General features: G+C 41.0%; 1 protein-coding gene across 3 annotated transcripts in view; it reads right to left on the reverse strand.

Moving 5' to 3' along the window:
• Nucleotides 1–25,880, reverse strand: part of LOC122555809 (beta-galactoside alpha-2,6-sialyltransferase 1-like) — a 147,826-nt gene that overhangs the window by 118,552 nt on the left and 3,394 nt on the right. The window contains exons 1-2 of one of the 3 annotated variants that reach the window (XM_087993725.1): nt 15,992–16,008; nt 11,645–11,786 (exon numbers count right to left, since the gene is read on the reverse strand). The exons of 1 other annotated variant lie outside the window; for it this stretch is intronic. The gene's annotated coding sequence lies outside the window, so the exon portion shown is untranslated. Of the gene's footprint in view, nt 1–11,644; nt 11,787–15,991; nt 16,009–25,880 lie in introns of those variants that run through there. One more of the 3 variants, XM_087993724.1, reaches the window with a different exon arrangement.

Here is a 25,880-nt window from a genome sequence, read left to right on the forward strand (position 1 = left end):
ATGTGGAGAGGATTCAGACTCTGACTGCTTTGAACAACTGGGAGAAAGTGAGAACTGCAGATCAGAGTCAAAAAGTCTTGTTCTGGAAAAGCACAGTTGGTCAGGTAGCATTCCTGATGAAGAGCTTATGATCGAAACATCGATTCTCCTGCTCCTTGGATTCTGCCATTGAGTTCTCCAGTTTCAACCAACACCTCATCGTCCAGCTGGGCAGCCTACAGCCCAAAGGACTCAACATTGAGTTCTCCAATTTCAAATAACTTCCCTCCCCTCCCCCTCCCTTCCACTCAACCCTGACACCAACCGGATTCATTCCTCCCATTGACCAACCAAGTCATTCCCTCTACCTGTCTTCACCTATGCCCACTTCACCACCCTGCCCGCACCTCCCCTTTTCTGTGCAGCTAGCCCCACACCCAACCCCAGTCCAGAAGAAGGGCCACACCTGAAACGTCGACTTCTCCACCTCCTTATGCTGCCTGGCTTGCTGTGTTCTTCCAGCATCCTGCCTGTCACCTTTGGATTCTAGCACCTGCAGTTTTTTTTGTCTCTAAGAAAGCTGGTAGCTGTTACAGTCAATGATAGCAATCTAACCGCAAGGATCTGGATATTTGTCATAAGCAGTTTAATATTGACACATAGTTTTAACGAAACTCTAAATTCAGATACAGAGTTTTTCTAAACAGTGGGGAAAAGAATGTTCTCTGTTACCTGCCAGGTACAGTACTGCTAGTAGCTGTTGAACAGACTGATTCCATGGACAGTTAAGGAAACTAGAAACTTAGCTCTGGCAAGGCTTGATGAAGAAATCACTGCATTAGCCTTTCTGCTGGAAGTTGGTTATGGAACTCACAGAAGACTGAAGAAAGTAACTTTCAACTTACACCTCACTGAAACAGGGAAAAGGCATCTTGTCAAAGCAGGGGGTAACTTTGAACTGATTTCTGTATGGAGGATAATTCTGTGGACAGTACAGCACAATATATAAATGTGGCAAGGAGTTATGGTCACATTGAAAAGCAAATAAGGGATATCTTTTCCGAAGTTTAGAGAATTAGTTTGTTATAGTAAAAGTCTTAAAATCTTATCATGTGACTCATTTAAATTGGTCACTGGGATTTCAAAACACTTATGAAAAATTTTTGGTCTATACAAAGAATTGTAACAAAGGCATTTTGTTAAAAGCCTTTCTCCCCCTATAGGGAAACTTCCAATATACCACAGGAACCCCTACCATTCCCTGCAGGCTGGAACATTTGAAATTCAAAGCACTCCTACAAATCAGGCAGAGTCAGTAGAAATCAATTTGCAATTAACCTGCCAGTGACCCTTTTAATAGCACTACAGCAAATGCAAGTTCAGATACACAAGAGGGAGATGGCATGGGGCAGGGTGACACTAGGCACATGGACACACAAGATGGCCGCTGAGCCATAAGTTGGCCACTTGACACACAAGATGGCTGCAGGGCCATAATATGGAGAGAGACAGCACAGCAAACACAGATACTGCCTGGGGCCACCAGAATGCCAGCAAAATGCACTCACAACCTAGTTGATTAGTTTAAGGCGGGTGGGGGAGAGAATGCACATGAGCAGTGTATATTGGCCGCCGAAGTGTCTGGGTCCAGCCAACACCTTTGATAGAATGCTAACTGTTTGATACAGATCAATACAGAGTACTAATAGCCAGGGCTGCAGCAATCGTCCTTCTCAGGAAGAGCGATTAGCGCCCATTACTATAGCAACGGACTTCCACGCAGTTGAAACTAGCAATGTCTGCGCTGAAACTAACAACAACCATGCTGAAATTAACAAAGGCTGTGCTGGAACTGACAATGACTGCACCAAAACTATTAACGATTCTGCAATGTTTACAATAAACAAACCGTGTTACAAAGACAATAATTTCACCACTGACCTATTATATTACAAAACATATAAAAGTATCTTGACATGTGCTCCGGGCTGAGAGGAGACTCGCAGCTGACCACTGTGGTGTTGGTGTCTTTCTCTCCCCAGAGCACCGGTTTTTCCTTGTACAATAAACTCTGTCATTGAACCCCCAACTCTGAGTCCGAGGCTGGTGATTTTCCCCACAACCAGGGTAAGAGAGCAAACTAGTTAGAATAGCCAGGTCTGTAATGGCAGGACTAGCACAGAATCATTGTTGCATGCTCACTGAAACATGCATATTCTGGGCGAACCTTGCTAACACCTGCACAAAATATCCTGATCAAAATGGCATTCAACACAGGCTGCGATGGAAGTTAGTACAATTGGCATGGGTGCTGTTTTACTACCCAAATGTCTCCACAGTGCAAAACGTATTATTAAAATTCACACAGTTTTTTTTGTCATTTTTGGTTGAAACTATGAGCTGAGAATTGAAAGTGGCCTTTGGGCTGTGAGTAGAAGTTTGTTCTTTCGTAAAAAAAAAGGGAGAAGAAACAAACTGATATTTGTTGAAAGGATGTGGCCTGGAAACCAGTTGTAGGCTGATTTGTGTTCAACTTTGCAGGCATTTGAACCTTGCAATCAATTTTGTTCAAGTGTTGACAGATTTTAGATTTAGATTAAATTAGATTACATTACAGTGTGGAAACAGGCCCTTCGGCCCAACAAGTCCACACCGACCCGCCGAAGCGTAACCCACCCATACCCCTACATTTACCCCTTCACCTAACACTACGGGCAATTTTAGCATGGCCAATTCACCTGACCTGCACATCTTTGGACTGTGGGAGGAAACCGGAGCACCCGGAAGAGACCCACGCAGACACGGGGAGAACGTGCAAACTCCACACAGTCAGTTGCCTGAGGCGGGAATTGAACCCGGGTCTCTGGCACTGTGAGGCAGCAGTGCTAACCACTGTGCCACCGTGCTGCCCACTGTTTGGATATTAACAGGCGCCATCATAGGGAGGCTGGTGTTAACCAATTCAACAAGGAGAATGTTGAAAAAAGAGAAAGTGAACCCAAAGTTTGAATTGGGGGTTTTGAACTGTTTTTTGTCAGAAGGCTGTGGATGCCAAAGCTATAGGGAGGCGATTTGATTGCTCTCTGGGTATCCTCCCATTATCAATGTGTTGAAAGTTTGCAGAATAGAATCTCAGCTGTAAGAATTAACTGAATAATCCTCAGAGCCTACTGAAAGCTACTTGAGTTGACCAATATCAGAAATCAAGCAAGATATGTTTCCACAGACCTGTGTTAAGTGCTTCCGTGAACTGGCCAGTTACATCTCCTTTATTTTTCATTAATTTATCCCTTAACTGTGTCTGGGTATGTGGGAGTGTTGGTTAGAATCAAAAATGATTGGTTTAAATTGTAGATATTAATTAGATTACTTTTTTTTAAACTTTGCTCTGTTAAAGCTACTGTATTAATAATAAATTGTTAATTCTTTTGTTTCAGTATAAAGTTGGTTTCTGCAAGCGGTTTTTCACAATGTCTAATTAGGAACCATTCAGGACAATTTTGAGGGTCATTGAATTCTTTAATTTGATTGTGTTGCAAATACAGCCATGAGGTGAGGTGCCAGTGTTGGACTGGAGTGGACAAAGTCAAAAGTCACATGATACCGGGTTATTTGAAATAAATCTGTTGGACTATAACCTGGTTTCGTGTGACTTCTGACTTTGCAAATAGAGGAAGGCTGGTTTGATTTGGCTGCCTGTCTTCATGTAATAACACCATGTCACTGATTTTTATTCCTTTATTTACCTGTCTACAAACTTATGATGCCTTCATTGTTTTCTAAGCCAAATATTTCTTTTTTATTAAAAGACCATCTTTGAATTCCACGTTTGGCTACTTGCCACTAACTCTCGAAATTGTTTCAGTGACACATAAAACTCTAACCCCTGCATAGTGTGAACTGTCACACGTTTCAGGTTGAACATTAACATTAGCACAGTGCCGCATGATCAGTCAAGCATATCTCAGGCACAAACAGAACGCACAATGTTCTAATGTCTTCACAGCATTTTCCATGAATGTTTTAAGAAGTCAGAATACATTCTAATTTCTACTCTCCACTCAGACTCCAAGGAATAGAGTTATAACAACCATTGCGAGTCTACAAAATAACGTTAAGAAAATTTCAAATACAAGACTTCATTCATCCTACATCAATACATTACAGAATTATATGTTCCACTTGAGTTACTGAAAAGCAAAAACACCACCTAATAGAGTAGCTGTACCCAACTGTTGAATAAAAGGTATTAGTCTGGATCTTCCATTCAGCCATCATGCTTATGGAAGTATGACCTAATATCCCTGACTCCTACTAATGAGTGTAAGTTCCAGACCCCGGACAATTTTTCCAAAGGTGATGTGTAATTTTCCAGTCAGGATAACTAGCTTCTGCCAGCCAATCTGCCTGGTAATGAGAGGCCTCAGAGCCTTATGCTGCAGCATTAATGTGACTCAGTGCTGCTGTTCCAGAGGAGAGAAAAAGGTTTAAAACGATCACCTACCCCATTCACCCCATTGCTTAATGAGGTAATTCAATCATACATAGCATTTCAACTTCCTCATCTCCAACTAATACATCGCAACAGCACACTCTTTAAGCCATCAACAATGAGAAAGATATAGAATCACAGAACAGTTACAGCAAAGATCGCCTTTATGTGCATCATGTTTATGTCGGCTTCCTAAAAAGGCAACTCACCTAGTCCTACTCGTGTTACTTTCTTTACAGTTCTGGAAAGATTTTCTGTTTGGATATTTATACAATTCTCTTTTGACGGCCTCAGGTGGAGCTGCCTCCACAACACTCTTGCCATCATCTATTTTCTATAAATCTCAGTGATGTGCTCCCCTCATAAGGGAGGCTGCAGGAACTAAACAAAGTTTGAGAGGTGCATCTACTTCCATCAAATCCCCTGGGAATGGCATTACTGATTGTTAACAAAAGGCCCATTACTGTGGATGTGGTCAGCACAGAGGCTGAATCCACTGAAGATCACAGAATCTCTGCAGTGTGGAAACAGGCCATTCAGCCCTTCGGGTCCACACCAACCCTCTAAAGACCACCCCATTTCTCATGGCTAACCTACATAGCCTGCAGATCCCTGGATACTATAGACAATTTAGTGAGGCCAATCCACCTAACCTGCACACCTTTGGACTTTGGGAAGAAAGTCACGCCGATATGTGGAGAATGTGCAAACTCTACACAGACAGCCGCCTGAGGGTGGAATCAAACCCAGGACTATTGCACTGTGAGGCAGCAGTGCTAACCACTGAGCCATCATGCCGACCCTTTTGATAAGGAAAAATAGGGTTGATAGCTTCCTCACACCTAATCCTCCTCATATCATACTTCCTCCGCATACAATAATCTTTTCAAGTTGCAGATGATGTTCTTGCCAATCACTATAATCTTACCCTTTGTATCTCTTTATTCCCCTTCAGATGCTCAAGAACTGAACCTTAGTCAGGAAGGAGATGGTGAGGCACACTGTTATTGATCTCACACCTACAATAATTAGCTCAGGTACCGACATTGTGACTACCTTGCAGCATTCGATAGAGCCCAGATCTGTACTTGTAGGGGAGCAACACTAGATCCAAATACACAGCAACAATGGCAGGAACAAGGTTAGAGTAGATGCCAGCTCAACAGAGGGCACAATTGGAGAGAAGCTCTGCTGGAGTAGACTCAGGTGAGAATTTCGATGGGACAGCCGAGAGGAAATGGTTGACAAGTTGACATACTGAACTGGTTGCTCGATGAAAGCCTGGCTATATTCAATGTCTGGTAAATTCATGTTGTGCACAGAAGTTAGAATCAATCCTTTGTGGCATGGATCTGATGGTCAAGTCCATTCAAGATACTCCTGAATGCAGCCCAGTACAGCACCTGATGACTGATGCATTAGTTTCCAGTGCAGCACATGCAGCTTGCACCAAATTCCTACGTGCTGTAGCAGACGGTCAGGTTAAATCTAAACTGCTGCCCGAATGGCTTTAGATCCTGGTGTTCAGGGAACTTGCACAGTGTCTCAGTAGGCCAGCTCAGACAGGTTATTAAGATTGCTGAAGCGCTCCCTGGAGGACTTCGCAGTGGTGCATAATCCTTCTATTAGAATTATTTATCCTAATGGTGAATGATCCAGCATAATGATCCCATTGCTGCCACCCTGACGATCACCCAGATTGTGATATGATCTGAAACTGGACCTTCAAAGACCAGAACTGCTCAAAGACATTCTCCACAGCCAACTGCCATCTCTCCCACTGAAAGTTAGCAGCCTCCCAACAATCATGCCTTAGTCACTGGAGCAGCATTGTGAAAGAACACTTGGAAAGGCAAATGCAAGTGAAGGAACTGAGCTATGAGGAAATTCCTATCCAATTACTTTAATCTTATACACAATATTTAATTTAGAATGTATGCCCTCTAGTTCTGGACTCCCCCATCCCAGAGAAAAGATCTTGTCTGTTTACCCTATCCATGCCCCTCATGATTTTATAAAGGAGGAGAAAGTGAGGTCTGCAGATGCTGGAGATCAAAGTTGAAACTTTATTGCTGGAACAGCACAGCAGGTCAGGCAGCATCCAGGGAACAGGAGATTCGACGTTTCGGGCACAGGCCCTTCTTCAGGAATGAGCAGAGAGTGTTCAGCAGGAGAAGATAAAAGGTAGGGAGGAGGGACTTGGAGGAGGGGAGTTGGAAATGTGATAGGTGGAAAGAGGTCAAGGTGAGGGTGATAGGTCGGAGTAGGATGGAGGCGGAGAGGTCAAGAAGAAGACTGCAGGTCAGGAAGGCGGTGCCGGGCTGGAGGGATCCGGCTGAGACAAGGTGGGGGGAGGGGGGATGAAGAAACTGGTGAAGTCCAAGTTCATCCCCTGCGGTTGGAGGGTTCCCAGTCGGAAGATAAGACGCTCCTCCTCCGACCGTCGGGTTGTTGTGGTTTGGCGGTGGATGAGTCCAATGACCTGCATATCCTCGGTGGAGTGGGAGGGGGAGTTGAAATGCTGTGCCACAGGTTGGTTGGGTTGGTTCGTCCGGGTGGCCCAGAGGTGCTCTCTGAATCGCTCCGCAAGTAGGCGGCCTGTCTCCCCAATATAGAGGAGGCCACACCGGCTGCAGCGGATGCAGTAGATGATGTGGGTGGAGGTGCAGGTGAATCTGTGGCGGATATGGAAGTTTCCCTTGGGGCCTTGGAGAGAAGTGAGGGGGGAGGTGTGGGCGCAAGTGTTGCACCTCCTGTGGTTGCAAGGGAAGGTGCCGGGAGTGGAGGTTGGGTCGGTGGGGGGTGTGGATCTGACAAGGGAGTCGCGGAGGGAGTGGTCTCTACGGAAAGCTGATAGGGGAGGGGAGGGAAATATATCCTTGGTGCTGGGGTCTGTTTGGAGGTGGCGGAAGTGACGGCGGATGATGCGCTGTACATGGAGATTGGTGGGGTGGTAGGTGAGGACCAGTGGGGTTCTGTCCTGGTGGCGGTTGGAGGGGCGGGGCTCAAGGGCGGAGGAGCGGGAAGTGGAGGAGATGCAGTGGAGGGCACCGTCGACCACGTCGGGGGGGAAATTACGGTCCTTGAAGAAGGAGGCCATCTGTGTTGTACGTATTTTGAACTGGTCCTCCTGGGAGCAGATGCGGCGGAGACGAAGGAATTGGGAGAATGGGATGGCGTTTTTACAGGGGGCAGGATGGGAGGAGGTGTGGTCCAGGTAGCTGTGGGAGTCGGTTGGTTTGTAGTAGATGTCCGTGTTGATTCGGTCGCCTGAGATAGAAACAGAAAGGTCTAGGAAGGGGAGGGAGGAGTCCGAGACTGTCCAGGTGAATTTGAGGTCGGGGTGGAAGGTGTTAGTGTAGTGGATGAACTGTTCAACCTCCTCGTGGGAGCACGAGGTAGCGCCGATACAGTCATCAATGTAGCGAAGAAAAAGATGGGGGGTGGGGCCAGTGTAGTTGCGGAAGATGGATTATTCCACATACCCTACGAAGAGGCAGGCATAGCTGGGGCCCATGCGGGTGCCCATGGCTACTCCTTTTGTTTGGAGAAAGTGGGAGGATTGATTTTATAAACCTCTATAATGTCACCCCTCAGCCTCCGACGCTCCAGGGAAAACAGTCTCAGCCTCTGACGCTCCAGCCTATTCAGTCTCTCCCTGGAGCTCAAATACTCCAACCCTGGCAACATCCTTGTAAATCTTTTCTGAACCTTTTCAAGTTTCACAACATCCTTCAGATAGGAGGGAGACCAAAATTGCGTGCAATATTCCAAAAGTGGCCTAACCAATGTATTTAATCATGTTTAGTTTCAAGCAAACTTATGCTTAAATATAATTAGGTTGTGGAAGACTTGAACTGACCAAAATGTGCTTAACAGCTGCCATACCATCCTGTGTAGACAGTTGAAACTTGAAACAATTATGGCCAGCAATGCCTAAAATACATGTATATGTGTTGGAAAGTATGGACATGTATGGAACTGTAACAACTATCAGAGATTATAAATATGTAGTACTGTAGGTAGTCATTGATTTCTTTTAACCATGCTGACGAGAGAGGGCTCCTCATGTCACTGAATCATAGAACTATTGAGGCCTTTCAGCCCATCTTACCTGCACCCGTTCTTCAAATGAGTAATGAGAGCATCATTACTTTGTGCCAATCTCCTGTTTTTTCTCCACGTACTTGTACTTTATTTCTATTTTAATATTCAGCTATTGCCCATCTTGAATATCTCAACTGAACCAGCTTCCACCACGCTTCCAGCCTGTGCATTCCAAACCCTAACTACTCACTGAGCAAAAAAAACGTTTTTCTCACGTCATCCTTGCTTCATTTGCACATCAGTTCAAATCCATGCTCTCTCATCTTGTTCCTTTAAGAGCAGGAACAACCTCTCCTTACCTACTCTATCCAGCCCGCTCATGATTTTGAAAACCAAATCTCCTTTCAGCCTTCTTCTCACCAAGGCGAAGATTTCCAACTTCTTCAATCTCTCTACTTGATGATAATTCATGATCATTTGTTGGAGGTTAAGAGGAGGAATTGATTTAAGCATGGAGCAATATTGTCTGCAATTTCACTTTTTATTGCACTTGGCAGTCCTTTTAAGATTGTAACATTGATTTACGCTAGCCAGTTTGTTCCCTGCATTGTGCATTCCAGTTTGCTAAGTGGCTGCATGCCCACTGTTGTCTGTTTACCTCTGACAATAAAATCATTTGCAAGCTTGGATTGGGCATTTTCAACACGCCATTGAGTACTGGTAACACCAGCATTGCAGATTACCTGCTTCTCAGATTGATTTTAGAAATGAAAATGGATAGATGCAACCTAGAAGGAAATTGGCAGGGACAACAATGGCAGAGCTGGTATCAAATCAGCCACATTGCTCGTGACTGGCATCATGCTCTGCAAACTTTCAGTGCACATGGATTTCATGTGCACTAACCCACACACTAAGATGTCATTTAGCATGCTTCATGACAGAGATGTGTGACGTGATTTCTGCTGAAAATAACTTTGTCCACTTATTTCAAGCAATACAGTGATAGATATCCTTTATAGGCGTTAGAGCCACAATATCAACAAGATAGGCTTTTACTCACATCGAAAAATATCCAGCCTTAAACATACACTCTAACTATGAGACATTTGGGCCATGAATTTACTTAAAAAGAAAAGGTCTAAATGAACTAGAACCATAATGTCTGTATCTACACCGACCTGTAAATACCAATCTTACTTAAAATAGTAGAATTCATTGCATTTTATGTCAAAACAAATCCTGCAGCTTGTCAGCAGACATTTCAAAAGGCAAAACAGAGGTAACTGCTTTAATGCTTGTGAAAGCATTCCCATGGGAATATACCTTCATTTCATTGTGTGGTTGATCTATATCCTTTACCTCTGTCAGCCTTCTTTTTTTAAAAATTAATCTGCAGTTGATGAGGTCTCCTTATAGACCGCAGAAGAAAATTGTTGCATTATACAAGAAAAGTGAAGCAGATGTGCTTCACTGTCATCAGTCAATGCGATCTTCGCTGGAGTTCACAAGCTCACTCACAATGGCTGACACGGGAATATTCTCTTTGTATAACAATTGCAGCCTTTATTGCGCCAGTGCTTTGATTTTCATTTCCTGCGAACTGAGGCTAGTGCAAGATCATTTTGTCATCAAATAAGTAGTCTTGTCTGTTTACTTCTGACAATAAAATCATTTGCAAGCTTGAATTGGGCATTTTCAACACTCCATTGAGTACTGGTAACACCAGCATTGCGGATTACCTGCTTCTCAGATTAATTTTAGAAATGAAAATTGATAGATGCAACATGAAATAATCATCTCAAATCAGCAGCTTTATGCCTGGGGCATGTTGAAATACTACATCCTATTTGGTAGCCATGGTGGTACCCTGCTATGCTCAAGACAAAAAATTATCGATCATTCTGGTACAGTCAATTTAAATAAGCTACATATCAAATCTTGTGGAAGCTGCTATCAGACGCAGAACTTGTAACTTACTGAAAAGTAACAGAGGCCAATGCTACTGCCAGTAATTTTACCAGCAACCTATTCAAAATTTCACAGCAGCTTCATTTTTAGGTATACTATTGTGTAAGTGGGGGTCATTAGAGAATTCCTATTTTGACTCAAAGCTCTCAGAATCCCCATGGCAACAGGTGCTCAACAGGTTTACAGCTCTGGTCAATTCTCTAATGCTAGCCTTGGCTTAAACGGTAAGAACAGACCAACATTCTTTCCCCGATCTCTTCACGCAGTAACCCAAGGTGGAATCTGTGCATCTGTAGATGTCAAACAACACATGTATAATTTTGAATTTTGTGGGTTCTTATCCTCTCATTGCTACTTTAATTGAAAGGCTTACAACACCTATACACGAGGGACAGCTCCTTGGAAAATAAGTGGAGCATTACTGACATGCTTAAAGCCATACCTTGCATGAATGATTTTCTCAGGAAAAAGGTGTTTTAAAAAAAAACTGGGATGTAATCTTTTGGCTCTCACTTTCATGCCTCACGCATGCAGAATGGTGTTTAGGTGGAATACCATTGACGCTGAGGGAGATGTCAGGCCCAGCTTACTTCACTGACTTCAGAAAAACAGGAATGTTACAATGTACTTTTTTTCTCTGATTGCCAATATAAATTTGCAAGTTTTAATAGTTTTGCCATTACACATCCTTTTGCATCTAAATTACATTACATCAGTTAATGGCAGTAATGTCACAGCAAAACATAACATTGAACAGCTAATTGGAGTTAGTCAAATTTAAATTGAACTCTGTTTTGCAATGTGCCAACATTTCTGAACTCATTAACTAAAGCCTTTGTTAACCTCACTTAATTTGGTTGTACAAAGTACAATATGAACTGAACAGAGCTGAGGCAGGAGGGGGACTGGGATACAGAACAATCCTTTCTCAATTTTTACCATCCATTAACTGGTGTTTTTGCATTAATACACATATTGTGTTGCACCTCTGTAAATGAACAATCAAATGGTCCTTATGTGTCAAAGTTGGCAACATCTGGTAAGTACTTAAAACAAGATTTGCTTAAAGGGGAAAAGGAAACATTCTATGTTGTAATATATATTTCACTTTATGATCTTAATGCCTGTGGAACGTAAGTGAAAGAACTAACTTACCTTGTATTAAAGTGTGTCAGCCATTGTTGCAGAGATCTCATGCTTTTCTCTTTTGCGATCTGACATGTTCAGTTCCAATTGCTGCTAGGGTACATCAGCAGGCACCAAACTCAGTCACAGACCACGAGATTTCTGCTTTCTTCTTCAATTCAAGAAGACACAATAAAGAATCATAGTCTCCTGTGAACTGATTGGTGTGATAAACTTTGTCAATGAACTCCTCCCACCACCCAACCCCCTCCCCCTCCCCCCCCCCCCCCCCCCCCCCCACCACTCCTTCCTCATGCCTCCAGCTATCTGCATCACAAGGTCTACAGCAGAAGATTTTTTCTGTATTGCACAACACATTTGCTGTCACATTGCTTTTGTTGCTCAGTTTGCGTCTCTTTTGCAGATCAGACCAGCTGGGCAGAAGTTCCACATATTTCAAATACACTAGGTACAACATTGGAAGCAAATTACTGATGAGACATTTAACAAGGCTTAAATAAGTTAAAAGAAATCTGATTTTAAAATGTATAATCTGATCTCTCTTTCCCAATTTTCATTGTAGTCTCAGTATCTTATTTGGGTTCTCAAACTTGAAAATCAATGGGCCAGAATTGTTGTGAAAGTGACAGTGATTTTTAAGATGCATGTCATTGCAAATCGGGAAGAGATACCCCAAGAATTCAAGGTTATCAGAAATTACTGAACAATTATAATCACAATATTGGGCAGCACACCATCAATTTCCTTCTGAGTTTCAAAATATTGTTGCAACACCACATTTATTCCCAATGAAACTCACTGTAGAAGATAGGGACTGACAATTAATAGCACAAGTACCTAATGAGGAGGTTTATGCTTCTGCAATGCTGCTTACCCTCAGAGGCCCAGAAAAGGGAACAGTTGAAACCAAGGTCTCACTCCTTCAGGCCCCAAATTGCTTCTGCAGTTCCTTAAACTGCAAACTTTTGTTTTAGAAAAGGATGTTACATTACCTTTGTCCCTTTTTCTCTGTCTCTTTTAGTCTGTCAAAAATCACACAACACCGAGATAAAGTCCAACAGGTTTATTTGGAAACACAAGCTTGTGTCTCGGGCACCTCCACATCTTTTAATCTGATCTCTCTTTCCCAATTTTCATTGTAGTCTCAGTATCTTATTTGGTCGAATTCACCATATTTTCTTCTTTGTTATGTTTTTTTCCCTCAATCTCTAAATCTCATTGGTTAAACTGAGACTGTTAGTCCCAGCATTCTGTCAAGCCCAAGATGCCCCATTACAAAGCAATTTACTCCTCTTTCCAGCAATTCACAGCATTGTTTAAACTGAATGGTGAGAAACTAATCTACCTAACTAACTGATCTGCGTTATTGGCACAACTTAGAACGATGTTCATCATCTATAGTTATTATCAAATAAACTACCAAAGAAGTAGGGAAGTTTAATAAACAGCTCTTTCCAAATAAACCTTCATACATGCTCTACAATGAAATTACTGTCAGCACAGGACAAGAAGTTGACAATGCCCATGATGTAAGGCTGCCTGTGAGACGTCTTGCTGACCAGAATCAGAGTCTGTGCACAGGAAGTCCTCAATGCTGACCACAGTGCCTTGAGGCAATTAATCAGGAAGAACATGGAAAAACACCAAGGAAAAAATAAACTACAAGATTGCAGATAAACCAGCAGAAGTCATATAACAAAATCGGTCAAGATTGTGCCAACTCAGTTCATCTGTACTACCCGCAGAATAGACTGCCACTCAAGAATCAGCCTTTACAACCATAAAAGATGATGTTCCATGCAGAAGAGACATTCAGGGGAGCAAACAATCATCACTGAGACAGACAGATGCCCAGTGCACCAGGACAGTGGATGAAGACAGTCAGTTAACTTAAACCTATACAATGCTTAAGATATAGAGATTGCAAAAGGCTTTGTGTGAAAGCAATTCTATTTCTGCACAATGCCATCTAGTCTGTCAAATCTTTTTTGGGTATTTAAAATGTAAAGAAAATGCTATGTGAAATTATTCACATAGTAAAAGTCATTTTAGTAGCTTTCTCAAGTAACCATTGGCATGCGGGAATCTGGAGGTTGACTGTGGGTCAGCTTTTCACTGTATAGGGGACATCCCATCCATTTGATCTGTATCTCATTCCAATCTATCATGTCTCTACTAGAAGTGATTAGCTAGTGGTGAGCTCGATTAGGAGCCAAAGCTGATTTTTCCCTTCTTTGTTTAAGAGTCAAGAAAAGAGTCAAAGGGTCTTCACCCATAACTCAGTGAAGAGCGTGATTCTAACTTGGGAACTTTGGATCTATATAGCTTTATTCTGTAACAGACAGTGTCTTTATCAAAGAACCATAAGAAAAAAAATTAGTCTGTGACACTTGAACATTTTAATTGTTTAAGATTAGATTCCCTACAGTATAGAAACAGGCCCTTCAGCCCAACAAGTCCACACCGACCCTCCAAAGAGTAACCCACCCAGACCTATTCCCCTACCCAATGTTTACCCCTGACTAATACACCTATGGGCACCTTAGTGTGGCTAATTTGCCTGACTTACATCTTTGGATGGTTGGAGGAAACCCACACAGACACAAGGGGAACGTGCAAACTCCACACAGATAATCGCCCGAGGTGGGAATCAAACCTGGGTCCCTGGGGCTGTGAGGCAGCAGTACTAACCAGTGAGCCACCATAGCACTCAAGGATTGCTTTTCTTTACCGAGAAAGTGAAATAGAAGGACAAAGTAAAGAGAAAAAGAAATCAGAGGAAAAAAGAAAGCGAGAAAACAGAAAAAAGATGAGTGAGAAAGAGAAAGAAAAAAGGAACATAGAGAAATGTGGGAACAAAGGAAACATGATAAAAGAGTGAGAGTAAGAGAAGAGGAAGAAAGAAATAGCATGTGAGGGAAGGTTAGGGCAAAATAAAAACAGCCAGCAGCCCTGCTCATTCTGAAACAATAGTTCCTGAAAATTCACAAACTCATTAACCATTTAAATAGGCAAAGGCATCAGGTTAGATGGGAAAACCCACCAAAGACAGATACTGACAAATAAATTCCTCTTTCAAGATACTTATATCAAAGGTTTTGTGCACATTCTCTGACATAGAATTATCCCATCTGAAAGAGAACAATTGCTCAGGTCTTTCAACTCTGATTAGCATATACCTGGCTTTATATAATTTTGAAAAAAAGTTGTTCTACATTCCAATAAGCTGAAGGTTTGACTGCAAAAGGCATATTTTCTTTGCACCGAAGTTGTGATTTCCTGTTAGTTAATTATTCTCCATTTGACTTGTCTTCTTTCAAACCAAATAAAACATTAAAAAGAGGCCATCTGTTTCCTGTTGTTTAACTGGAGCACCTTTTTACAAAAAAAAGTTAAGAACTCAGGCAGAAATCAATTTTTCATATTCTACAGCATGTTATTAAACACCAATTGTTTTAAATTCTCAAATTATTTCCCTGTGCCACTGATGTAACATAAGAAATCATTGTATTAAGAGGGAAGTCAGAGAGACCATATACTATTTATCACAGCAACAATTTTTTTCAACTTTTCTTGTCTGATGGAAGCACATGTATTGAAGTGCAGGAATTGAAAAAAATCTGCACTAATTGCAAACATTTGTTATGACCTGACCAGACAATTTAAATTATTTTATGGAAAACAGATCAATTGGGAAACCTAGTGGCAGGAAATGGTCAAGGGCTATTTTAAATGTCAACTCAAATGAAAGATTGCCTGAAGAAGCAACCTCCCCCACCACACTTATTGGTTTTTGAAAAGAAAACATCTGGTAGAAATATGGGCCGTGGGTTCTCCATGAACATATTTGCATCTCATCACCACTTTGTGAAGATATAAGGTTAAGACAAAGATCTGAGGTAAACTTGAAAGGAGGTGACACTTTACAGGCATTGGTTTCAACTGCTAAAGGTAATTTCTCCTTTCAAGCAAACAAATAGACAAGACCAATGAAACACTTCTTGACAATTAGTGACTGCTGACAAAATTTGGGGCATTTATGGTGTTGAAATCTGTAGTTTCAAAGAACAGAGATGCTCATTTGAGAGAAAGTTTAAGAAAAAAAGATATTCTGCAGACTTTCATGTGCTAAATTTAATGAATTGTAAAGGGAGCAAGCTATAATAATGTGAAGAATTCCAGATTCGATATTGAAATGTGGAATCAACACAATTTTCTATTCACTTCATGTTAATAACAGAACTCACCTAGTATTGTAAGGTTAAATGGTATTTACCAGATAGCCTTAATGTATTTCTGCTGATTAACTTTGTGGAAGTTGAGGAGTCAGGGAGCAGAGAAGATAAGCAAGATTACCTTTGGGTCAAGGTGGCCTTAAGTTGATACAGTTGACAACTGGAACTCAAAGTCAATTCAACGCTCTGTGATAGATTCAGTAACAAGACATGAAATCAGGCAAGTCCAGAATATTCTATTAATGATTTATCAGCTTAGTCTGGTACAAATACATGGATTTGGATGTTAGCAGTTGCATTTTAATGCTGACATATATTTTGAGATTCCAAAATAATCAAGGCCATCAACCTGAACTCATGCTTATAACACTGAATGGCCAGAAATCCAACTATAGGATTTGGACATGTATCCCAGTACCTTATTGACCGTGCACTTTAATTTCTGATGTTGAATAAAATACAAATTAGCTAGCAAATTTTCTAATGCAGCTGATAAAACGTGCTTCTTGATAAGTTTCTGAAGAATTAATCGATCACGGAAAATATCAAATTCCGATAATAACCCCTAAACATGTTATAAACATGAATGGAAAACCAGTACGTTTCCTTTTGCAATTGCGCACCATACATTAAAGATTCTGAAAATTATCAACAAACCTATTTGTACTGAAATAACTCAGTGCAAAGTACAAATAACAAGAACATTATATATACTGACTACAGATAACAAAAAAACAGTAGGAGTAGGCCAAGGTCAATAGTACATAAGACATAGGAGCAGAAATAGACCATTCAGCTCATTTAAGTCTGCTCTGCTGTTCAATGAGATCTTGGCTGATCTGATATTATTCAACTTGAATTTTCTGTGTTATCCCCCAAAACATTATTCCCTTACTTATTAAAAATGTCTATCTCTGTCCTAAATAAATGTAATGACAGCCACGATTACTCTGCAGTAATCACTACACTCTGTGGGGGGAAAAAATCCTCACCTGAAAGGGTGACTCCTTACTCTGAGATTATGTCTTCTGGTCCTAGACTCTCATGCAGGGGAAACAGCCTCTCCTCATCTAACCTGTCAAAACCCCTAAGAATCGTGTATGTTTCAATAAGGTTGCCTTTCTTTCTAAATTCCAATGAGTGCAACCAAACCTACTCAAACTCACGTCATAAAGAAAATCCCTCCATGCCCAGGACATATTTTTCATTACAAAAAGGGAACTAAAACTGTTCCAGTATTTCAGCTGGGCCCACCTAGTGTCTTGTATAGTTTTAACAAGAGCTCCCTATTTTTATATTCCATTTCCTTTGAAATAAATGCTAACATCCCATTTGCTTTCTCTATTACCTGCTGATCTTGGATGTTATCTTTTTATGATTCCTTCACAAGGATTCCCAAGTTCTACCAGGATGTGGCTTTCAACATTCTCCGTTTAAATAATATTTAACTCCTCTACTTTTGCTGAAAAAGTGCACAATCTCACATATTCCATCTGCCAATTCACTTGTCTATGTCCCTTTATGAACACTATGTGCCATTTAGTATGGCTAATTCACATCCAGTAAGTTTATGTCCATTGATTTCTTGCAGTTAGCTGGTTCGACCAAATTTCCTTTTGCAAGAACTAGGATGCAATTTAAGCTGCAGCAACCTAATTCATGAAGACTGGGAATTAGTTCAGCTCTCTGGTGAATCACACGATTCTTTCTGGAACTCAGATTTTGATAGACGTCAAGAGTACAGTCAGGTTGGAAGTAAGCCTGGAGCTACATTGTTGCTTAGTGTGTCAAGGTTGAAAGTAGACTGAGGAAAGAATGCAAAGTTGTTCAATTGAAGTTATTCAATAACCATGAGTTTCAGCCACATAGCTGGGACTGAAGAGTGAGTCCCTTTAGTTATCAGGATGTCTTTTATATACCTGCTTGAGTACTACTAAATACACTGCAAATTGGAGGAACAACATCTCGTCTTCTGCCTGGGCGGCCTACAGCCCAGAGGACTCAACATTGAGTTCTCCAATTTCGAAGAGCCTCCCTTCCCATCCCCCAACACCCTTCCCAGCTCCTCCCCCTCCCTCCCATTCCTTCCAGCCACCAACCGGATTCATTCCTCCCATTGATCAACCAGGTTGCACCCTCTGCCTGTCTTCACCTATCCTGTCACCTATCATCTTTCACCACCCTGTTCCCGCCACCCCATTTATCTGCAGCTCACCCAACACCCACCACCCCAGTCCTGAAGGAGGATTACAACCGAAATGTCGACTTCTCCAGCTCCTAAAGCTGCCTGGCTTGCTGTGTTTTCCCAGACTCCTGCCTGTCTATTTTGAATACTACTGGAAGTCTATGATGTGACTGTGTTATGTCTCACAAAAGTAAGGCAGCATGATGCAGAGATGCCCCTTTGCAAAATAACCTGAGATACGAAGGTGGGAGGAAGAATTGCAAAACCTGCATGTGGCATAAGCATTGAGGAAAGCATGCTGGTATCAAAATATAAAATTTGAAGGCATAATTGGAGCATAGCACAATCTTAATAAATCCCTCTTTAAGTGCAGGAAGAAAAGGTAGAAATTGTATTGAGGACCAGGACGGAAGATGGGGGTCTAAATGTGACCATACTGACACCCATTGAGGTGGTGATCCTGGACTTGGCTGTCAATGATCAGAGCCAAGCAACAAGTCCAGCTGAGATTGAGGATGGCCCTGCAGTGATGAGATTCCAATGGCACATTTCCATAATTACAGCAAACAGTTCTGAAGGAGCTGGGGAAGAGACAATCCATCAAACTGGGGACATTTATGGTTTGTGACTTTGAAAGCTTGCAAACACCAGGGAGAAAGGTGTGCCTCAAGATTAAAGAGAGTAAGGTTCCAATCATTCCAATGCTTGCGATGATGAAATGGTTCTCAGTACAACCAGCTCAGAGGTTAGAGAAGGCCCTAATTTTCCTTCGTGTTTTTCACACAAGTGAGACGGGACAGGACATCTCACCTCAGAGGGTGCAGTGTCACATCTTTGCTTCACATCTAGCACCAGCATAGTTACACCTCTCTGGCTGTGTTCCCTCTAATCTTTTTTCTTCCTGCATAGAGTTCTGAGGTCTATGTGGAGCAACATATTCCAGAAAGGGAAGACATACAACAGCGTGACATTCTATACACGCAACAATTCAGCTGCATGGCTTACTAGGAATGATGCTCATTGGACATAGGTGACTTGGCTGTAAGGAATATACTTCTTGTCAAGAACACAACACGGTTGCACAAACAGCTGTTGGAGACTGAGATGGAGCATATCTTTGGCAGTCAGCCGTATGCTGGAGGTGACCTACATGCTGAGCCCCAGCCTGTTGAAGAGAGTCAACTCTAGCCTGAATATTGGATGAGTCCATCCAGGCTGGGCGTACAGCAATGATGTTTCTTCAGAACGTGTGACCTCTTTTATTGAGAGAACGTTGACCATCATGGAGGACAAAATTCAGAAGCTGACTGATATAACAATAGAAATGTGTTCTTATCTGTACTCCATTTCTTGGTATATGAGCTGTGGAGCCCTAATGGGGCAGTGCTCAATGATGTAGAGAGCATTTCCTTTTTATTTGCTGGAAGAATTGCTTAAATCAGAGGGGAATTATATGAAAAGCACAATACTCAAGTGTCAACAAGCTCCATTGCTAAACTCAGGCACAGTGAAATTTGCAGAATTTATCATTGCCTTTTCAGCAGTCCATGTAGAAAAAAGCAGAATTCTAACTGGCTGTGTTTCTCATGAACCCAACGTACTATAGCATGGGGGAAATTTTATCCTGATCAATTGTAGTCTTAAGTATCTTATTTGATCATTTTTTTAAAAAACAGGTAGGGTCCTGTTTGCCTGTCTACTGCATTACAGAAGACTGGTGTCATGACTTTAAGTTCCCAATCTGACAAATCACACCATATTTATTGCATTGGCAGAACTACTGCAGTTCTGCATTTAGTAAGCAATATTTAGCCAGATGAATTTGTGGAAGTTAATAAATTTATTGATCTTATGCCTTCTTCATTCAGGAACACGGGTCAATTGTACAACAAAGATAACTCAATAGGAATTTAGCATTGAGCCTGGGACCCTCCACACCTAAAAGATTAACTTGCCTCTAATAAGCCATTTAGCTAGCTTTCCCCTTATGTTCCAAATGTTACTTTATGCATAACATAATCTCTTTGTAAATATGAGCAGTATGTCATTGCACTATTCATCATGCCATTAAACAGCTGAGTTGCAGGTGCCTTGTTAACTTAGGGATTGTTCCTCAAACAATGATTCACTCTATATACCCTTCTGGACATGATTATTCACAATAACAGACTATCAACAAGTGTTAACACACAATGAGGAATGTTGCATTGCAAGGACACAAAGTTAAATTATAACAATTGAATAGTAGCTATTTGAGCCAACTAAAAAAAGGTAGTGTCAAACAATCATCCAACAGTCATATCATGTTTCATCAAGCCAAATCAATTACTTCAGCAATTCTGATTATGTAACACCTGACCAAATGTTTATGAATTCTTTTTACAAGAGTAGGTCAAGCAGCAGTTGGATAAGCTTTACCTGTTTGCAGACAAGTATACTTCAAGATATTTGAATTTATTTTTTCATTGACTAAACGCAAAAAGTATTTACCAGTGATTGTAGAGATTTCAGAAAGCTCTGTATCCTTTACTGCAGAAAGACGTAGTAATGCAGTGATAGCATGCAGAAGGCAGGAGAAGGAGGAAATCAAAGAGGTATAATGTGAAAAGTAAATAAAATTCACAGAGATTAAATAAAACTCCATGGTCCAACTCCTGCCTTACTGATGTAATCTTCTCAGAAAGCTCCACACAATAGTGTCATTCTTGCACATCCCTCACATTCAACATCTCACCATTGGAGAACATGTCTTCATTCTCCATAACACCCTCCTCTGTGATCAGACTTTAGTCACCTGTCTTGCTGTCTCTTTCTTATGCTCAGTGTCAACCAATACGAATTATGCTTCCATTAAACATCTTACATCAAAACATTATATAAAATTTTAATAAGTTTTTTTAAAATCATGCGTCTGGAGATTTGTTTTTTTTTTAGCTGGGCAAAGTTAATCTTTATTTGCCTCTGATAAGGCAGTTGTGAAGTATCTTCTTGAATCGTTCCTGCCAATCTGACATAAATACACCCACAGAGCTGTTAGGGAGGGAGTGTCAAGATTTTTATTTAGCGAAGGTAAGGGAATGGTGATTTATTTCCTATCAGGATGGTGAATGTGAAATGCAGTCACTTATATCCAACTACAGTTTTACTTGCAGGCTTGCTTAATTCTTCAGTTATCAAATCCTAAGGAATCTTATTGTATTTAGTCTAACTAACACCTCTGTTTTGTCTCTTTCTCATCAAAAGAGATGATAAGCACTTGCTATCGCCCACTTTAAAACAAAGATGATACATAATGCAACTTCAAATTTATCATCCTAATTGTTATCCTGATATCAATGACACAACATCAAATCTTTGAAAGTGTTGAGTGTTGATTTTTACTTTGCGATCCTTAATTGATTCTGCTGTTAATTACAATATGGAGACTTGGAGGTGGTATGCACTTTCTGCCTGTAAACCTTACTTCCAGTTTCACATTTTGAGTCAAACATTTTATGATAATATCTAACATTGAAGCTGCAAATATGAATGTATGTGATGAAAATCTATGTGTAAACATTTATAAGGGCAATCTGAATAGAAACAATTCCTTGTCAAAACGCAGTTGCAGCTACAAACCAGTAGATGATACTGTGGCAAGAGATTCTCAAACCCCCCATATTTTTTCAGTAATTATTTTCCAATTCAATAAGTTTTTGAAATCTAATTTGAGGGGCTTTCTCCCAAACAACATGACAAAAGGAATCCCATTCACATTTGCATTTCATCCCTCCCATCTATTGCTTAATTTTTCCAATGTTGTGCCCATGTTCCCACTTTAAAGATAATACTTGCCATTGCTCAAGAAGTGACACCCATTGTCATGGGGCGAGCATGTGACACAGTGATTAAAATGCCATCCACACTACTGAACAAACACAGCCTGTTTTCCAGTAATCAGCTCATTAGGAGCAGACAGCCAAATGTAGGAGAGTTTATTGGTGAATCATAGGCCTCTTAACATTAGATGGTAACAGTTTTTTTTAATATGCTTGTTGCAAGTGGGGGGTCATGGGATGAGGGGAATTCTTGGAAGTCAACCAATCTTCCCCATTTCAATGTCTTGTTGGAACAGAGGCCATGGAAAGCTCCTACACACAACCAAGCAGGCAAGCAGGTCATCCTGGTGAGGAAACTTGCCATCATTCTTGCCTGTTAGTGAGATAGGTGTTTGGGTATAAGGTGAGTTGAGGCTCTGAAGTAGACATTAATTGATCACTTAAGTGCTGTCATTGGGAGCGGCAAAGAAGATCACCATGGAACTGGTCACCCAGAACCTAATACATGACATAGCAAGAAAGAGATATGTTTCTCTTCAGGGCCAGCTTTCCCTATTATTTCCCCTTTTTGCCACCTCTTGGGACATCTGCAGGAAGAGGAAAGCTGTGTCATTGTATTCCATTGCTGCTCATCTAACACACCATTTCTTGCTAATTAAAATGAATGCATGATATCACCAGAGCTGGCGAGTGCAAACGTTGAAAACCATACCCATGGAGTGCAATATAATACACCCAAAAGTCGTTACTTAATTGCCCAAATAAAACAGGAGCCAAATAATAGAAACATAATTTTGTACAGCTGAGATACAAATTAGGAGCGCCTGTTATCTGTCAACCACCTCCACCAATAACATTGGATTCCTGCTCGTCCTGTTCTTGCTGCTAACAATGATTCCAAACACACATTCTACCTTTTATCTCAGCTATCAGACTGCAGGACCATATCTCACATGCCCTGCTTTTCACAAAATCTACACTGACAAAGTCCATGGCCTCCTGACGTAAAGCACCAGCAACTCTAATGCAATGCTGCAATTTTCAAAATTTCCCCTGCGCTAGTAAAACTCAACTCCATTTTATGATGTTGTAAAACCCCATAACTACCTTTCAGTCTGGGTTATATGCTCATATTCTGGAGTTGGGTTTGGCCCCATGACTTACTGATTCAAACACAAAAGTATTGAGCCATTGGATGTAGACTTTGTCATCCACGCATAACTACAAGAATAACCGAAAGTTAGCAATTCAAAGTTTACATGAAAAAATGAACAGATTAAAAATTTGAGGACACTACACTGTCACGTGTCTATTTTTTCACATGTTTTTAACAGAAATGTTTCATGTGTTTTGAAACAGAGCACATTTGTGCTAATCTTCTTAAAAGCCTCTGGGATTATAGATAGCCGTATCTATTGAGAGATCTGTTTTCGTGCCAAATTCTAGACTGTGAAAATGATGAGTTCAATATTAATGCTTGGCACCCATATTGTGTCATGGTTGTTGCTAAGTGATCGGGTGCTGTGATGAGTGAAGATAATACACAAAGTCAAACTGAGATACAGACATGAGCATTGTAGCTCATTCGTGAGCAAGAGTGTTTTTGACTTTAATAGCTCGCATTGAATTGGCTATGCAAGATTTTGGAGAAGTGGTTGAAACATGATTAATATCTTTAGGAGTCAGAAAATGAGTCACTTGTGAGTCAAGTCCTGTAAATCAGTCCGTCAGCAAGAATGGAATGAATTTAAAAGAATCCAGCACTTAAAAGCTCAAAAGCCATAAAATCACCGTACATAATCAGCAATTTTATAAAATGGCCAAACTGTGCCTCCCAGCATTATCCTGAAACTTGCAAACCTTAGACACATAAAGTGACTCTTTTAATAGTAGTGCAGAGACAGCTAACAAAGTCAATCCAGTCAAATGATTCGTCTTAAACATTGAACTATTGTGGTTAAACTACTTGGAACCAAAGGTAATATCTACTGGCTAACACCATTTATGGAGCCAATGAGTTTGAATGCACCATCATATTCCTTGGAAATGCTCGTGATATGATAACCAGAATCCTCCCCTACCTTCATATGTTAATGGATAACCACAGACCAGAAATGAAATTGTTACAGTGGGTCAGAAAGTACAAATTTGTGCAGGAGGTTACACTTGCCATTTTCATGATATAATTTTTTAATATAGTTTTAAGAAATGTATATTTAGTGTTCCATGTACAGCAGATAGCAGGAAGGTCTGTAACAGACAGCAGTGAAAGCATTGCAAAGTGTTGAGTTTCTCAGAAGTTAAGTTTAAGAATTGGAATGGATGTATTAAAACCCAACAGCTAAGCTAAATGGACCCCTAGCTGAAACATCCCTATCTTAGAAGCAGCAATTTCCTTCAAGCAGTAACAGTATGAGTGCAGCTTACAAGTCACTGGAATGGTGTGTTGGAGTGTTTGTCTGATTTAGCTTAACAGGAGCAAAACACCAACATTTTTAAGTTATCAGTCGATTAGATTAGATTCCCTACAGTGTGGAAACAGGCCCTTTGACCCAACCAGTCCACACTGACTCCCTATAGAGTAATCCACCCAGACGCATTTCCCTCTGACTAATGCACCTAACATTATGGGCAATTTAGCATGGTCAATTCACCTAACCTGCACATCTTTGGATTATAGGAGGAAACCCGCACAGATACAGAGAGGATGTGTAAACTCCACACAGATAGTCACCCAAGGTGGGAATCGAACTTGGGGTCCTGGCACTGTGAGGCAACAGTGCTAGCCACTGAGCCACCATGCAAAGTCATCAACACGGATCAAACATAAGAGGAGCAGGATATAGATGTTTGAAGGTTCATCAATATTACAATAAATTACTAAATAACAGTTGTGAGCCCCCTAGCTATCTTCATGACACATCTGAAGAACTGTCTCAATTCCTGAGAACGAGGAGTATAAGAGGGCAGATTCTCCCACCAACAGAGCGATGTTGGGAAGGATGTAAATGTTAATTCCCGAAAGGTCAGGATAGATAAAAAATACAAAAATTGGAAACTGACACCCATCCACATTGAACATGCCCACTCCTCATTCTAACAGAGCTGGGATGACAGATTGCTGAATAACCTCCTCTCCAGAATCAAGTCCCTGATTTATTTCTTTGAATAGAGCAAAATTTCTGAGAAACTGTACACTTCTTTTTGGTTTACTGCTGACCAAGAGGGTATCCTCTGGCAGCTGAGGGGAGGTGGGAAAATGTGTGTGCTTGTGAAAGATCTGAAGAGAAGCAAAACTAAATAAAATGAAGACTAGATGAAACAGAGAATTGCCAGATTTTTGAGGTGACACTAGAGGATTTATTCTGGGAGGGATAAAGAAGGTAAAGGAGTAATTGAAATACAAAATAGGTGTTAATGATAGGTGTTGATAGAAGAAAATAAGTTAGCAAAGTCATGTGAACAAGACATGGAAAGAGAGGGAAAGAGTGGTAATCAAAATGGAGGACAATGTGTCATGCTGTGAATTGCCGAACTCAATGTTGCGATCTGGAGGCTGTAAACTGCCTTAAGGAGAAAATGAGGTGCTGTTACTCCAGCTTGCATTAGGCTTTGTTGGATAGAAGCAAGCCCAGGATGGAAATGATACCAAGGGAGCAAGATAGTGTCTTGAAATGTCAAGTGATGGGAAGTTCAGGGTCCTTCATATGGACAGGGTGGAGGCATTCTGTAAAGTAGTCATCCAGTCTGCATTTGATCTTGCCAATGTAAAGGAGACTGCAATGTAAGCAGCAAATTTCATAGACTAGATTGAAAGATGTATAAATAATATGCTATGTCACCTGAAAGGTATGTCTGGGGATTGACATTGACCACAGGATGAAGCTTATATAAAGGCAAGTGTTACACTTTCTGCATGGGAAGGTGTCTTGGTGGGGTGAGGAAGTATTTGATGGAGGAATGGACCAGGATGGTACAGAGGCATTTTTTAGGGATTTCAGGTGTTG

The sequence above is a fragment of the Chiloscyllium plagiosum genome, unplaced genomic scaffold (genome assembly GCF_037043375.1).
Source record: "Chiloscyllium plagiosum isolate Xiang-an unplaced genomic scaffold, Cpla_swu_hap1 HiC_scaffold_13, whole genome shotgun sequence".
NCBI lineage: Eukaryota > Metazoa > Chordata > Chondrichthyes > Orectolobiformes > Hemiscylliidae > Chiloscyllium > Chiloscyllium plagiosum.